The sequence below is a fragment of the Eubalaena glacialis genome, chromosome 12 (assembly GCF_028564815.1).
Source record: "Eubalaena glacialis isolate mEubGla1 chromosome 12, mEubGla1.1.hap2.+ XY, whole genome shotgun sequence".
Taxonomy (NCBI): Eukaryota; Metazoa; Chordata; class Mammalia; order Artiodactyla; family Balaenidae; genus Eubalaena; species Eubalaena glacialis.
Window position 1 is genome coordinate 102,140,547 of NC_083727.1, and position 15,443 is coordinate 102,155,989.

A 15,443-nucleotide genomic window follows, 5' to 3' on the forward strand; every position below is an offset into this window, starting at 1 on the left:
CAACATGGTCCCAGATGGGTGCTCTACTCCCAACATCACATATACATTCTAGCCACCAGGAAGGGGAAAGGGAGGTGGAAGGGGAAAGGGAGGTGGAAGAGGAAAGGGAGGTGGAAGGGGAAAGGGAGGTGGAAGGGGAAAGGGAGGTGGAAGGGGAAAGGGAGGTGGAAGGGGAAAGGGAGTCATCTTCTCTTTAAAGAATGACTTGGAAGTTGCACATATTAAATCTACTTACATCCCATTGGCCAGAACTTAATCACAGGGCCACACCTCGCCGCAAGGGAGGCTGAAAAAGTAGTTGGGTACTAGGCTAAAGACTAAAAATTTTATTGTTACACAGTGATGGGAGACACATATTGACAACTACCAATCTCTGTCACAGTTGCTTGCGTGATTTCCAAAAGAAGTTACACATTTTAAGGAGGGGATAGAACGCTTAGGAATAATATGGTTTGGCTCATAGTCTACTTCTAGGAATCTATTTCAGAGATACACTGATAAAAGTCTGAGAAAATGTTGCTGTTCATTACAGCACCATTTATAAGAACAAGGACTGGAAATAACCCGTTCGTCCATCACTAGGGGATTTGGGCTTGGTTGAGTAAATTAAACTACATTCTTTTGATGGATTACGCTGCAGCTCTTTAAAGAAGTGAGACAGATCTCTGTATACTGCTCTGTCAGTCAGGGTTTGATCAGAAGCAAAACACTAGAAGATATTATATTTATATATAATATATGCAGTTGTAGAAGCTAAATAGTCCATGAAAGGTTGTTGCTTCTGTGTTTGGTGCTGTATCTTGAAGTTTGCAGGACAGACTGTTGGGAAGGGAAGATGGACATGAAGCAAGGTAGAGCCAGGACAAACTAGAACCTGCTCGGATGGATTAGAGCCCAAGGGGCAGTCTGGAACTTCCTTCCATCTCTCACCACCTCCAAGGCTTAGTGTGAGAAAAAGATTGCTTGATAGGAGATGCTTCGAAGAGCTAGGAGGCTGTTTGAACAGCCTGTCCAAGAAATGGTGGGGGCTTGATTAGCAGACAAGGATGGGTTAGAAATTTGTTAGATCGTATGAAATATTTGTGTCTAAATAAATTTAAGAAGGGGAAAGAAGAGGGAGGGGTCAAGAGTAAGTGTAGAGTAAGATTTCTTTGTCTGGTAGTAATGGAGGAATGGTAGATACGCTGCAATAAAAGGTGTGTGTGTGTGTGTGTGTGTGTCTGTGTGTTTATTAATTTTTATTGGAGTATAGTTGCTTTACAATGTTGTGTTACTTTCTTCTGTACAGCAAAGTGAATCAGCTCTACGTATACATATATCTCCTCTTTTTCGTATTTCCTTCCCATTTAGGTCACCACAGAGCATTGAGTAGAGTTCTCTGTGCTATACAGTAGGTTCTCATTAGTTATCTATTTTATACATAGTAGTGTATATATGTCAATCCCCATCTCCCAATTCATCCCACCCCTGTTTGTTTGTTTATTTTAAATGTGTACGGAGCTGGCTTGGAAGTTAGGTCTCTGGAGTCTTGAAATAAGTGAACCTCAGAACCCTGGGATAGAAGCGAATGCCAAAATCTTCCAGAAGGTATTTGCCTGGTCCTGGAAACATTGAGCTTTTGCTCTGATTGACTCCATGGAACAGTGGGGACAGGAGACAAAGTCCAGGACCTACTTTAGGTAGAGAATCTACTAGGAGCCCTTGCTTAAAGGTGGGACTCCACGTGCCACATCCACAGTGTGAAGTACCGAAGTGGCAGGAAGAAATATTACCTGTCTTGACTTTATGCTGGTGGAGAGAAAAGAAGAAATCTCTAAGAATTTTGATCACAATATGGCCCTTACACAGGATTACAATTTCAATATGTGCCCATAAGTGTGGTGTGAAAACTCTTAAGCAGGTAATTTAAGTGGTTCCAGGTTGTTGGTGCCCAAGAGAGCTGTCAGGAGGCAACAAAATCCTCTCTGGAGTCACTTCAAGTCAGGCCTCAGAATAGTCCTACAGGTAGAGTTCCAAAAAGAAGATAGAGTTCCTTTGAGCAGGAGCAAGAAAAGGAAGGTACAGGCCCCTCAAGACTTGGGATATTAGAACTAGCATAGAGACACTGCAGAAAAGTAGGCGTCACATTAAAGAAAGGAGGCACTTGAGAATATAAGCAGTAGACAAGCCAATTTGAAGAACAGAATGGAGTGTCTAGTAAAAAGAAATAATAAATGAAAGAAAAAAAATCTCTGGTTTAACCAGAAGTTATAAACAGATAAAGGAAGAATTGGTAAACTAGAAGACAAGGTCAAAAAAATTACCAGAATGTAGTCTAGAGAAACGAAGAGTAGGAAAATAGGAAAGATGTTGAGTATGAAGGGACAATGAGAAGGTGTAAATATATCTAAGGAACAGAGTTAAGCACGATTCCTAATAATGCTCATTAATAGAATTTTACTGACAGAAAAGTAATTCCCTAGCATTTGCCACTCTTTACAATCAGAACTAGATTGATGCAGTTGGAAATATATCAGGGAAGCCTCAGCTATTACCTATTTTCCCCTCCAGCAACCTCATTAAGATGTTATTTTCCCAAGTCTGGAATTGTATTCTCTCCATGATTCCTGCAGTAAAGTATTTAAAGGATGCTAGGTAAAGAGTTCCTTAGGAAGCTAAAGTATTAGGCATCCCAAAACAAAGGTAACTTGCTAACTCAAAGATGAATTTTCTCCTAACGTATAATTTATATCTATATCGTTTATATCACTAAATCCTGTCCTCTCTCCCAGTAGTTAACTTCTCAGCATCTGTTATAGGTCCTTTATTTTCTTTGTGGGACACAGTCTTCCCACGGGCACTGTTCTTAGTCCACTCCATTTGGCTCGGAAGGGGCTGCCAGCTGTCTTATCTGACCTCCATCATCTCGGGGAATGGCTATGTGGCTCCAGCCCAGCTGTTCTGACTTTTTTTCTGGGACTTTCTGTGTGGAGACAAAGCTGCACTTTCTGTGGGCGGTTTGTCTGGGGTGACATGGGACTGCAGCCACGTCCCCTGCCACTTGGTAAACGATGGTCTCTAGTAGAAGACTATGAGGTCAAGCATACATGTTCACTGTGGGTGGGAGGAAGGGAGAGAAATAGACACCCAAAGTGAAAATCCTCGCCGTTCCCATTCTTTAGGTTAGTTCCTAAGGTTCTCTGGGTTCCTTCTTTCTTTTTTTTTTTTTTTTTTTTAATTTATTTTATTTATTTATTTATTTTTGTCTGCGTTGGGTCTTCGTTGCTGCGTGCGGGCTTTCTCTAGTTGCGGTGAGCGGGGGCTACTCTTCCTTGTGGTGGGCGGGCTTCTCATTGCGGTGGCTTCTCTTGTTGCGGAGCACAGGCTCTAGGCACGTGGGCTTCAGTAGTTGTGTCACGCAGGCTCAGGAGTTATGGCACACGGGCTTAGTTGCTCCGCGGCATGTGGGATCTTCCCGGACCAGGGGCTCAAACCCGTGTCCCCCGCATTAGCAGGAGGATTCTTAACCACTGCGCCACCAGGGAAGCCCGGTTCCTTATTTCTTGAATCTTAATTTGACTAAGGAGTTTCCCCCAGGTCCTTCTATTTAATCTCATTATAAGTTGAACTTCCTTTGTGTTTCAGTCTTCTGTAGAGTTCGCTGATAAAACAGGTAACCTCGACTAATCTAATCTGTCATCTTGGTTATAGAAAAGATGTTCTCTTTCAAGATGAAAATATCCCCCGTTGGATTAGCAAAATAAATGGCGGCCTTTCATAGCTTGATATAAATGCTACTTTTGTCCTAACGCTAAAGCAGGATGCCCATCTTTTTATAATAGTACTTATTACTTCATAAAGTTGAGAGGATTAAATGAGATAATCCATGTGTGTATTTGCCTAGTGTTATGCACTTTTTTTTAACACTTCTGTACTAGACACAGTGCTATATTGTATAGGCCAATGGACTATTTCATTTAATACAACAGCCTTGCCAGAAATTCTGTTACTATCACTATTTTATCCATGAGGAACCTGAGGATTAGAGAAGTTAAACAACTTGCCCAAATCCACACAAACAGGATTCAAACCCAGACTGTCTAGAGTCAGGTATTGGGTATATATGGCACAGATGGTTCCGTATAATTGTCACAAAACCTCTGCCAGGTGGTATTATCCTGAAACTGAAGTTGAGAGAGTTTAAGAAACTTGCTCACAGAGGAATGAGTGATAGAGTTAGGTTTTAAACCAAGATGTTCTGACCCCAGAGGCAGCCTTCTTTCTAAGGTTACCCTATTTTGCATCCTATTTAAACACTATTGAGTGGAAGGCACCAATGAAACAATTTGCTCCAGTGTCCTAGTTTCATGCCAAGAAATATGCTACTTAAAAAAAAAATTCCTACGGAATTAAAATGATCCATTTTGTAATTGAATGGAAATATATGCTATCAATAGCCATTCATTAAGGCAGTGAATCCCTCCTGTAGTATATAGTCCAAAGTTTGACTATGTACTGACTGTGTTAACTTCTCCATTGGCATAGGATTAATTTGCTTCTTTGAAAGGTATAAAAACTACACGACACAGTACATTGTGGTCACAGGTGGGGTTTGGGAGCCTTCGCTCTGTGCTATCATTAAGGGACTTAGTCTTATGTCCCCAGCTAGAGGCAACGGCAGCTGAGAAATGTAGTCTATCTGCATTTCAAAGAGAGGGAGTGAAACCATTTGTCCCTGTCACAGCTCTTCTCGACCTATCTGACCCCTCATTTTTGGACCTGGTCCCCATATACTGTTCTGTGTTCAAATATCTGTGCTGTGGTCACTCTCCTCTATGTCTAGTCTACACCATTTAGAAAGGATTTCTTCAGTTCAGCCATTCACTTTACAAACTACAAAGATGAAAGTAAAAAGAGGTCAATCATCCATTCTTTACACAGCAATTTTCTCAAATTTCGTTTCTGCTTATCTCAAATATACAATAGATATAAAACTTGTACCTTCTAAATTTAGAAGGAAAAAGTAACTAAATAATACTTCTGGATCACTTATTCTAATGATGACATTTAAATGCAATTAAACTTTTTAAAAATGGCAGAGGGATATTTAGAAAAGGTAGATAAGGAAGAGCAATCTAGACAGTGTCAAAAATGTACAAAATAGTTATGATTCAAAAAGAATGAGTCAGTGACATTATCAGATGTAGGCATCTTGTGGAGAAGCTGTTCTTGTATGTCTTTTGAACTTTTTGGTTTTATAATTGAATGATTCAGGACATTAGTGATACTGAAGTAAATATGGCTTTCATCTGTGGTTCTTCTAGTGAGAAGTAAGATTAAAAGCCTGTGCTGCCTTATTTCCTGAATCTACTCTTTCAGGCAAAAATAGGTCATAAGGATATTGAGGGTTTTTTCGTTTTGTTTTTTTTTTTTAGCAAATACATGAATTATATATGAATTCATACATTCTGAAGAGAAGAAAATTGCTTTAAGTAGTTTTTGAATGGTAGAAGACTTTAAAAATATTTTTACCAAATATCAGTGTACACAGAAAACGAATTCGCATTTTCTACTTTAAATTTGTTTTGGTTGGCATCATTAAGCACATTATTTTTGTGCGACCTAGAACGGCATGCTCACTGACAAGAAGTAAGTTCCATCCAGTAAGGAGAGAAAATTCAATTGTTAGATTTGCTAGCTTTTAAATTAAAATGATACACAGAACTTAAAAAAGCAAATAATGTAACCAAAAATAGTAGTTCCATACCTCAGCCTTTACCAAATCCATGCTTCTCTCCCCACAGGCAATCATTTCTAGTAGTTTCTTGTAATATATCATCATATTTATAACTAATTTGCTTACACTGCTTTTTATAATTTTAGGCATTATTATTTTAACATCTTACTAGAATTTAGCTATTTTTAATTAAACTTCTTTCCCCCAGCATATGCCATTCCTCCTCCTCACAATATCCAAACTTTAAAAAATATCTCTATAGAGTTATAGTGTAATTTTGGGTCAGATCATTACTTAGCGGTTCCATTGCTATGACTATATTGGTGTGATTCACAACTGAGCCAAAAAAAAATGCATTCTTTTATTTCCACTTTGGTACACAACTCTGTTTTCTCTGAAATGTTTTTTTCTCTTCCTTCTCTCTTCATTTGCTTGATTTCTCATGTTTCTATTACTAATATAGTTCTTAATCTCCTCAACGTAATCTCGTTTTTTCTTTATGTTCAGACACATTTCTCTTTTTCCCAGACTGTCAATTCTTGGGGCCGTCAATTAAAGTGGTTAAGATTGTAGATTTTGGAACCAGACTGACTGAGTTTGAAGTACTGACTCCGCTACTTACTAGTTAGGTGACTTTTGGCAAGCTGCTTAACCTTTCTGTTTTAGTTTTCTCAGCTGTATAATGAGGACGATGATAATACCTATCTTATCAAGTTGATTTAAAGATGAAATGAATAGATGTAACGGTACTGGCACAGTGAAAGTTATCAGTGCTGCTGGTGGTTGATGTGACTTCCAAGGATAACTTAGTTCTATCATTTCTTTAATATGTGATGAAAATATCTATTTTTATATCAGCTATTTAAGGCAATGTTTATAAAATCTATGCATTTAAGTCCTCATTTTATGGAATAGTATCTTAAATACATAGATATAGTCATGAGTTATCCAATTTCAAAAAACTAGGCTAACAATAAAACCCATTATAAGACCTTAAGTACAATGGAAATTTATCTTTCTCTCACATAAACATCCTGGTTGGCAGTGCAGTGGTGCCTTAGTCATCAAGGTACCAGGGACCTGTATATATGAGGGCAGCGTTAAGGTTTGCTAAATGCAACTTGGAACTCCAAAGGAATTTAATTATTCTGTTGCGGTACTTTAGTTTTCTTCTTTTTTTTTTTCAATTAAAAAGATATACACCTATTGAAAATAAGATATTTTAATATTTCAGTGTAAACAACATTATAGTTAAGTGGTTAGCAATGCCTCACATTACTTTCTTAAAAAGATTAATTTTTCTCATTATAAAGGTATTGCATGCTCTACTGGCAAGCTTTGATGCTTAACAAGCCACTTATTGGCTTAAATCAACTTTCTGTACCACTCATGTACAGGCCAGTGATACAGGCTGAACTCACCTGGATAGTTCAGGTTTCACCTGGGCTCCATCATAGGTCTGCCATGAGTTGCAAGTCAAGTGTGGGTTGGATTTGCTGATCTTAGTTGGGCTCTCTCATGTATCTGGAGCTGTGGTTGGTGATCTTTGGTCTTCCTGTCTCTCATCCTCCAGCAGGTTAGCTTGGACTTGTTCACATGGTAGAAGCAGATGTCACAAGGGACCAAGCACAAGCATGCAAGGCTCTCGAGTCACAGGCTAGGAACTGGCACACAGTCTCTTCTGCTAAAGTGTGTTGGCTAAAGCAAGTCACAACACCAGCCCAAGTTCAGAAGGAGGGCAAAGAGATTCCATCTCTTCATGGGAACAACTGCAAAGTCACAGTGCAAAGGGTGTGGATACAGGTTAAAGGATTATGGCTATTTTTCAAGCTTTCATATGTGTTTGTTGAAACTCCTGAAAAGTACAAAAGCGATGATAAAAGGGGCTCATAAATCCATCCCCTGACTACCGTTGACTTTTTGTTGTACGTACTGCTAGACTTTTATCTACAAGTTTAAACATTTTGTTACTGTCAATTTATTTCAGTTTTCATTTATTTGATTACAAGTGACCTTTTACCTTTCATGTTTTTTAATTTCATATTTGTTTATACTGTATGAATTGTTCACATAGACTTCAGTCTTAACCTTGTGGAGTAGCACTTATTGTAAATTTAAAATGAGCACAAAATGCAGCGAATAGATTATTATTCTATTTTGTGGTGAGAAGGCCTTGATCTAGTATTGAGTAGCAGGAAGAATCAGAACGTTTGCAACTTGAAGTGCAAAATTACCTTTGAATTTGTTTATATATCTTCTGTGATTGACCTGATAAGTTGAAATATTCATGGAATAGAACCTTGTGGAATTTTCTTATACTCTGGCACATTCTTTATATTGTTCATTCACTTCTTTTTTTAAAATTTATTTATTTAATTTATTTATTTTTGGCTGTGTTGGGGCTTCGTTGTTGCGCGCGGGCTTTCTCTAATTGCAGCGAGCAGGGGCTACTCTTCGTTGAGGTGCACAGGCTTATCATTGCGGTGGCTTCTCATTGCGGAGCACGGGCTCTAGGCACGTGGGCTTCAGTAGTTGTGGCACACGGGTTCAGTAGTTGTGGCTCGCGGGCTCTAGAGCACAGGCTCAGTAGTTGCGGCGCACGGGCTTAGTTGCTCTGCGGCATGTGGGGTCTTCCCGGACCAGGGCTCGAACCCGTGTCCCCTGCATTGACAGGCAGATTCTTAACCACTGCGCCACCAGGGAAGCCCTGTTCATTCACTTTTCAGGATAATTTTGGACATTAAACAGATGTCTGTTTTTCATCATTGGCTTAATCTAACTGGATATATTCTTAATGCCTGAGTTTATACTACATGCTAAAGAGTGATGTATTTTTTTGGTTGTGTTTAATACAGTTTAATATCATGAATCATGCATTCTTTGTAAAAAGTTCAAGTATCACAAAGCTATAGAATGTGTATAGAATAAAAAGTGAAAGTTCATTTTTCCCTACCCAGCTACCCAACTCCTACCCAACTCCTTTCCTCAAACCTTTTTCTATGCATGTATATTTATATATATGTGAATGTATAGAGCACACTTACATATAAACAGAGTTGTGTAAGATCATACTATAAACATTGTTCTGCAACTTGGCAAATCTTTTTCCATGCATTTACATTTATACAAATATGTGAATATATAGAACATATATACACAAATAATAAAAATAAGCATGTTATAACCATTCTGTAACTTGCTTTTCTTACCAATTTATTTTGGATACATTTTCAGTGTCAGTTCACAAAAATTTAGCTGAGTTTTACCTTATAAAGTTTCTTGGGGTGTACCATAATTTATTTTTTCTCCTATTATGGATCGTCGAGTTGTCTCTAAATTTCTGCCCATTCTAAACAGTGTTGAGGTAAACATCCCTATTTATATGTATTTGGGCATGTGGAAGGAGAAAATTATAAGCCTGTGTTTTTTGTAGTATAAACTTTAAAACCTATATTTCTTAATTTTATTCTTATTTTCTGTAAGCCTCTTATATACTTTGATTAAGCTCCGAGTAATAAATAATTGATTAAGGCAGACACTGCAAGTCTCCAAATGGCAGCTAGTGAAAAATTGGAAGGATCAAGTATTACTGACACAGATATTGTGGGGAGACAAGGCTCAATATGTAACTGTTTATAGCCTGAAAGCTAAAATTGAAAGCTGGAAATATTTGTAAGACATTTAAGTTGGGGATACTAAGAATAAAACCCTTGCATTTTTATTCTCTTGTGTATCAGAATTTTGCCTATTCTTGTATTTTTCAAGCTTTTTTTTCTGTATTCTGTTATAAAAAGTGTCTTTTTAGTCTGTTTATTAGAAGTCCCCCTTGAAAGAACTGGATCTTAACAGTTTAATGTTACCTTCTGGTAAATGTCACCATTACATCTATACCCATAGGCTGGTTGTCATTGAGAGCAGCATTTATCCTATTATTTGGAAGTATTTATGTTTGTTTCCAAAGATAAATTATTTGGAAAAATATACATAGTTAAAAAAATTTTTTTTTTAAATAGATTTATTTATTTTTGGCTGTGTTGGGTCTTTGTTGCTGCGTGGGCTTTTTGTAGTTGTGGCAAGTGGGGACTACTCTTCGTTGTGGTGCGCAGGCTTCTCATGGCGGTGGCTTCTCTTGTTGCAGAGAATGGACTCCAGGTACGCGGGCTTCAGTAGTTGTGGCTCGCAGGCTCTAGCGCGCAGGCTCAGTAGTTGTGGCGCATGGGCTTAGCTGCTCTGCGGCATCTGGGATCTTCCCAAACCAGGGCTCGAACCCAGGTCCCCTGCATTGGCAGGTGGATCCCTAACCACTGTGCCACCAGGGAAGTCCCTAAAGTTTTTTTTTTTTTTTTAAAGTGGGCAGATAACATTTTTTTCCCTATTCTTTACATCTTAACTCTAATGATTCTTCTTTTCCAAGAGCATGGTTGTCTCCATTTATTCAAACTTTTTATGTTCATGAATAAATTGTGTACATATTTCCATTAGGTTTGGCACATTTTGTTGTTAGGGTTATTACTAGGTTTTTCATATATATATATATTTTTTTGCTATTACGGGTAGGATATTTTTCCATTACATATTTCTGATTGGTTATTACTGGTATATAGAAAGCTATTGATTTTGTATGTTAGTATTGGCATTTGGAGACCTTACTCAATTCTCTAATGATATTTCAGTTAGTTATCTTAGATGTTCTAGGCAGAAAATCTTATCCTCTATAGCTAATGATAGATATAGTTCTTTTTTTTTTTCCAATAATTGATGAGACATTTCTTTTTTCTTTATTAGAACTGTCTCATCCTTTTTAAAAAAATTTGATTGTAGTTGATATACAATATTATATAAGTTACAGATGTACAGTATAGTGATTCACAGTCTAAAGGTTATACTCCATTTAAAGTTATAAAATATTGGCTATATTCCCTGTGTTGTGCAATATATCCTTGCAGCTTATTTTATACATAATAGTTTGTACTTCTTAAATGTCTCATCCTTTCTTAACTTGGAACCCATTCGATACTCTTTATCTCTAAGTCACGGGCCCCTTCCTCACATTTCTCCCAAGGCGTTGAATTTTATCAAATTCTTTTTAGCTGTCTGATGAGAGGATTATGTGGTTTTTCTTCTTTCGTGTCTTGATGATGTGAATTTCATTAACATATTTCCTAATGTTGAGTAATTCTTGTATTCCTGGGATAAATTCTACTTGATCATGATGCATTACTCTTTCAACTTATTGCTGGATTCAATTAGAAGATTTTAAAAAAGACCTTTATGTTCATAAATAAAATTAGACGATAGTTTTCTTTCTTGTATGTGTGAACATGAATATATATTTATATGTAATATTGGTCTGTAGTTTATCCTTCCTTGTAGAATGAACTGGGCTGCTTTCTTTTTCTGTGCTTCAGACCGGATTGAATAACTAGGTATTATCTGTTCTATAAGGTTTAAGATAGTTTGCTTATAAAACTGTCTGTTTCTGGTGTGGGACATCTTTTACTTCCTTTTCAGTATCTTTTCTGGTTGTTGGTCTACTGTCTATTCTATTCTTGAGTAAATATTGGTCATCTATATCTTTTTGTAATATCATATATTCTCTCTGGATTTTCAAATTTAGTAGCATATACTTTTCTTCACAGTATCATTTGATTAAATATTTTAATACCTATAAAATATTTAGAATAATGCCTGACACATAACAAATGCTTAATAAATGATAGTAGCATATTAAAAGATGTTTCTATAGTTATTATTTACAAAGCTTCAGTAATTTATTTTAATGTGAACACCGTAAGCATAAGCCTTTATTTAGAATGTTGGGCCATGAGCACACTCAGAAAGAGTGTTCTAATTCAGGAGAGAGAGCGGGGTATAGGATTTCTTAGAGCTTTAGCAAGAGAGGGCAGCCAACGAGCAGCCAGTTTCAGGAATAATTGGTCCAAAATGGTTTCCAGAAGGGAGAGGAATCATTCTTGTGATTTTTGTACCTGTTGGTTGGACAATTCAGATTTTATAAGAAGGTGAGAAGGAATAGTTGCGAGGGCCACTGTGGAATGTTTTTAGCCTGTCAGGGATGCTTACAAAGATTATTTAGGATTTATAACATATCCCAGCATACTTGGATGCACATCGTATCATGTTAAACCAAGCCAGAGTCCTCTTAATTACTTCTTAATTACAGGCAGTTCCTAATGTGTTTCTCAAAATGTGAACCAAATCAGATGTCTGAAAGTCAAAGATTGACTTGCATTTAATAGAGTTCTTTATCAAGAGAGGAAATATAAAAATTTCATTTTGAACCTCACCTTTTAGATATAGTTGTCAGTGACATAGTTACCAACATTATATATATGTCTCTTTCTTTTTTTTCTTTTTCTTTCTGAATTGAACAATTCAAGTGACTTAAATGCATCAAGCATCCAAGTGAGGTGAAAAATTTGTGTGCAGTGTACCAAATGATTTCTTTGTTGATCTCAGTTTTACAGTATTTTCTTTGGTGGCATCAGTGTGTTTGTTTTTCTGTTTTTTACTTACAAAATATTGAGGGCAAATGTAATAGTAGTATAGAAACATTGCTATCCATTGTCATGATATTATTAATGATATTATTAACATTGTCAAAACTGAACTATTGACTAACATATAGGGATGTTTTGAGCTGATGTTTTCATAGTTGATCTATAGAATTTCAAATTTGGAGTAAAAGGCACACAAAAAGCCCTTCTGGGTTTTTCTTTTTTTCTTTTTTTTGGCCACACCACCTGGCTTATGAGATCTTAGTTCCCCGACCAGGCGATTGAACCCGGGCCCTCGTCAGTGAAAGTACAGAGTCCTAACCACTGGACCACCAGGGAATTCCCAGGTTTTTCATTTTCAATGTATATAAGTGTGTGTTGAGCAAAAGTTGAAGCTGTGTAAACTGAGGTCTGCCCATGCTAATAGGTTAGATAAGTAGGAAATGTTAAACGCTTAAGGCCATTAGGTTATTTAGGAATTTTTGTATATATTTACTTTTCACAGATAGAAATAGAGTTGTCAGGTTTGTAAAAGTTACAGTTGGGGAATTTTTCTCAATTTGAAACATTCATTAATATTTTCTTTATTCTTTTAGCATCTTTCAGTGTTGTCCTTGAATTTATGGATTCTACCTAATTTATCTTTATGTCAAGCACTGAGTATGTCTTGGGGTCGGAAATGATTATTAAATAAATGATATTTGTCTTTCTTAAATCGCTGGACTACAAATTATAGTTTCTGCCTATGTAAGTATGCCCAGCATCCTTAGTAATTTGGTAGTTTTAATCCATGATTTGATATAAAGGAATTTATGTAAAAGAAAAATATAGATTTCTAACAGAGGGGTAACACACAGTCATTCACAGAGGCACGTACTGGGTTGATATGTATGTGGAGATTTTAAAGAATATTTGATTTATGGAATAAAAAGCCCAATTAGTGTATAAATTTGAGAAAATGGGAGTGATTTGCTGCAGGTGAGTGAGAGAATTCTAGACTTAATAGTTGATTGGTCTCAGGAAAAACAGCATTTATTTATTCTTAGGATTGCATTGTCAATTTTTAAAAAATATGGCAAACATAACATCCTCTTTCTTAAAATATGTAGTTGTTGCTATGATTTTTAAGGCTTATGGTGAAACTCAAGCTTGATATGTGTTCAAATTTAATATTTCTACGGAAATCGACTTTGGGCAGATTTCCTCACAGTGTAACATAGTGGTTATCAGCTTGGATCCCAAAGTTACCACTTACTATTTTACAACTTTACCAAGTTACTTAATATCTCTCTGCCTCAGTTTTCTTATCTGTAGAATTGGGATAAATCTAATATCAATCATGTTGATTGTGAGGATGAAAGGAGATGATACATTTAAGATGCTTGAAACAGGGACTTCCCTGGTGGTCCAGTGGTTAAGACTCTGAGCTTCCACTGCAGGGGGCACGGTTCGATTCCACATGTCTCATGGCACAGCCAAAAAAAAAAAAAAAAAAAGATGCTTGAAACAGTGTCTGGTTTGTAGAAAGTGTTTGATAAATAGTAGCTTTTTTTGTTGTTATTACTCTATTGTGGTTTCTTTTATTTCTTATCAAAGGTGACTTTTTCTTCTCTTAATGCTATTTATAAGGTAAGTCTGTTGCATATTTATCAGATGGCTCTCATCTCCGTACTTGTCCTTCTCTGTTCTCCTCTGTAGTATTTGGAAAGGGGTTGGAAATTAGTAAACTGTATTTTCTTGACGTCCTGGCGATCTGAGTTTCAGCGAGAGTCTGTCAGTGGACAGTACGTGCGCTTGTTGAGAAGGTGGGATGAAGGTGGAGAGGAAGGGGGCCATTGTAGTTTTGGAGGCGTCTCCGGTCGTGGCATTGACGAGACTCTGTTCTCGTTCTGCAGCCTGGGTGTCGGCAGCCTTGACGGCCCTTTAGTGGGGACGGTCCTGCTCAGCAGCAGCACAGGGTGGTTCCAGCACCGTTAGTGGCTCTTGTGGGTGACGGGGGCCAGCCCCGAGGTGGTATCTGTTTCCCGATCTCTGAGTTGCATTATTTCACCATTTGCTACAGCAGCCTTTCCAACATCTTCCTAACAGAGTCCCTGAATTAAATTCCTCTAGAGAAGTTTGTTTTCCTGATTGGATCGTGGTTCAAAGTCAGTAGCTACTCTTCAGCGTCACGTACGCAAGGGTGAATCTTGCAGTCTGTTAGATGTATCACATAGTTCCAGTGTGTCTTCCTTATTCTTAGAAGTATTGTTTTTTTGTTGGTGTGTTCCAGTGATTTTTTTTCTGTCCATTCTTTGCATTTAGGAAGTCAGTGGATAAGAGCTAATGTTTGGGAATTGTATTGATATTTATTTATTTATTTATTGACGTATAGTTAATTTACAATATCATGTTAGCTTCAGGTGTACAGCACAGTGATTCAGTTTTATATATTATATTATATTACATTATATTATGTGTATATAAATATATATTCTTTAGATTCTCTTCCCTTATAGGTTATTACAAAATATTGAGTATAGTTTCCTGTGCTATACAGTAGGTCCTTGTTGGTTATCTATTTTATATATAGTAGTGTGTACATGTTAATCCCAAACTCCTAATTTATCCCTCCCCCCACTCCCCTTTTCCCTTTGGTAACCATAAGTCTGTTTTCTATGTCTGTGAGTCTCTTTCTGTTTTGGAAATAAGTTCATTTGTATCTTTTTTTTTTTTTTTTTTTTTGGATTAGATTCCTCATATAAGCAATATCATATGATATATATATATATTTTTAACATCTTTATTGGCGTATAATTGCTTTACAATGGTGTGTTAGTTTCTGCTTTATAACAAAGTGAATCAGTTATACATATACATATGTTCCCATATCTCTTCCCTCTTGCATCTCCCTCCCTCCCGCCCTCCCTATCCCACACCTCTAGGTGGTCACAAAGCACAGAGCTGATCTCCCTGTGCTTTGCAGTTGCTTCCCACTAGCTATCTATTTTACATTTGGTAGTGTATATATGTCCATGCCACTCTCTCTCTTTGTCACATCTTACCCTTCCCCCTCCCCATATCCTCAAGTCCATTCTCTAGTAGGTCTGTGTCTTTATTCCCGTCTTGCCACTAGGTTCTTCATGACCTTTTTTTTTTTTCCTTAGATTCCATATGTATGTGTTAGCATACTGTATTTGTTTTTCTCTATCTCTGTCTAGCTTACTTCACTT

General features: G+C 37.1%; 1 protein-coding gene across 3 annotated transcripts in view; it reads left to right on the forward strand.

The window, feature by feature from the left end:
• Positions 1 to 15,443, forward strand: part of BCKDHB (branched chain keto acid dehydrogenase E1 subunit beta) — a 239,403-nt gene that overhangs the window by 54,952 nt on the left and 169,008 nt on the right. The gene's annotated exons all lie outside the window — the stretch shown is intronic.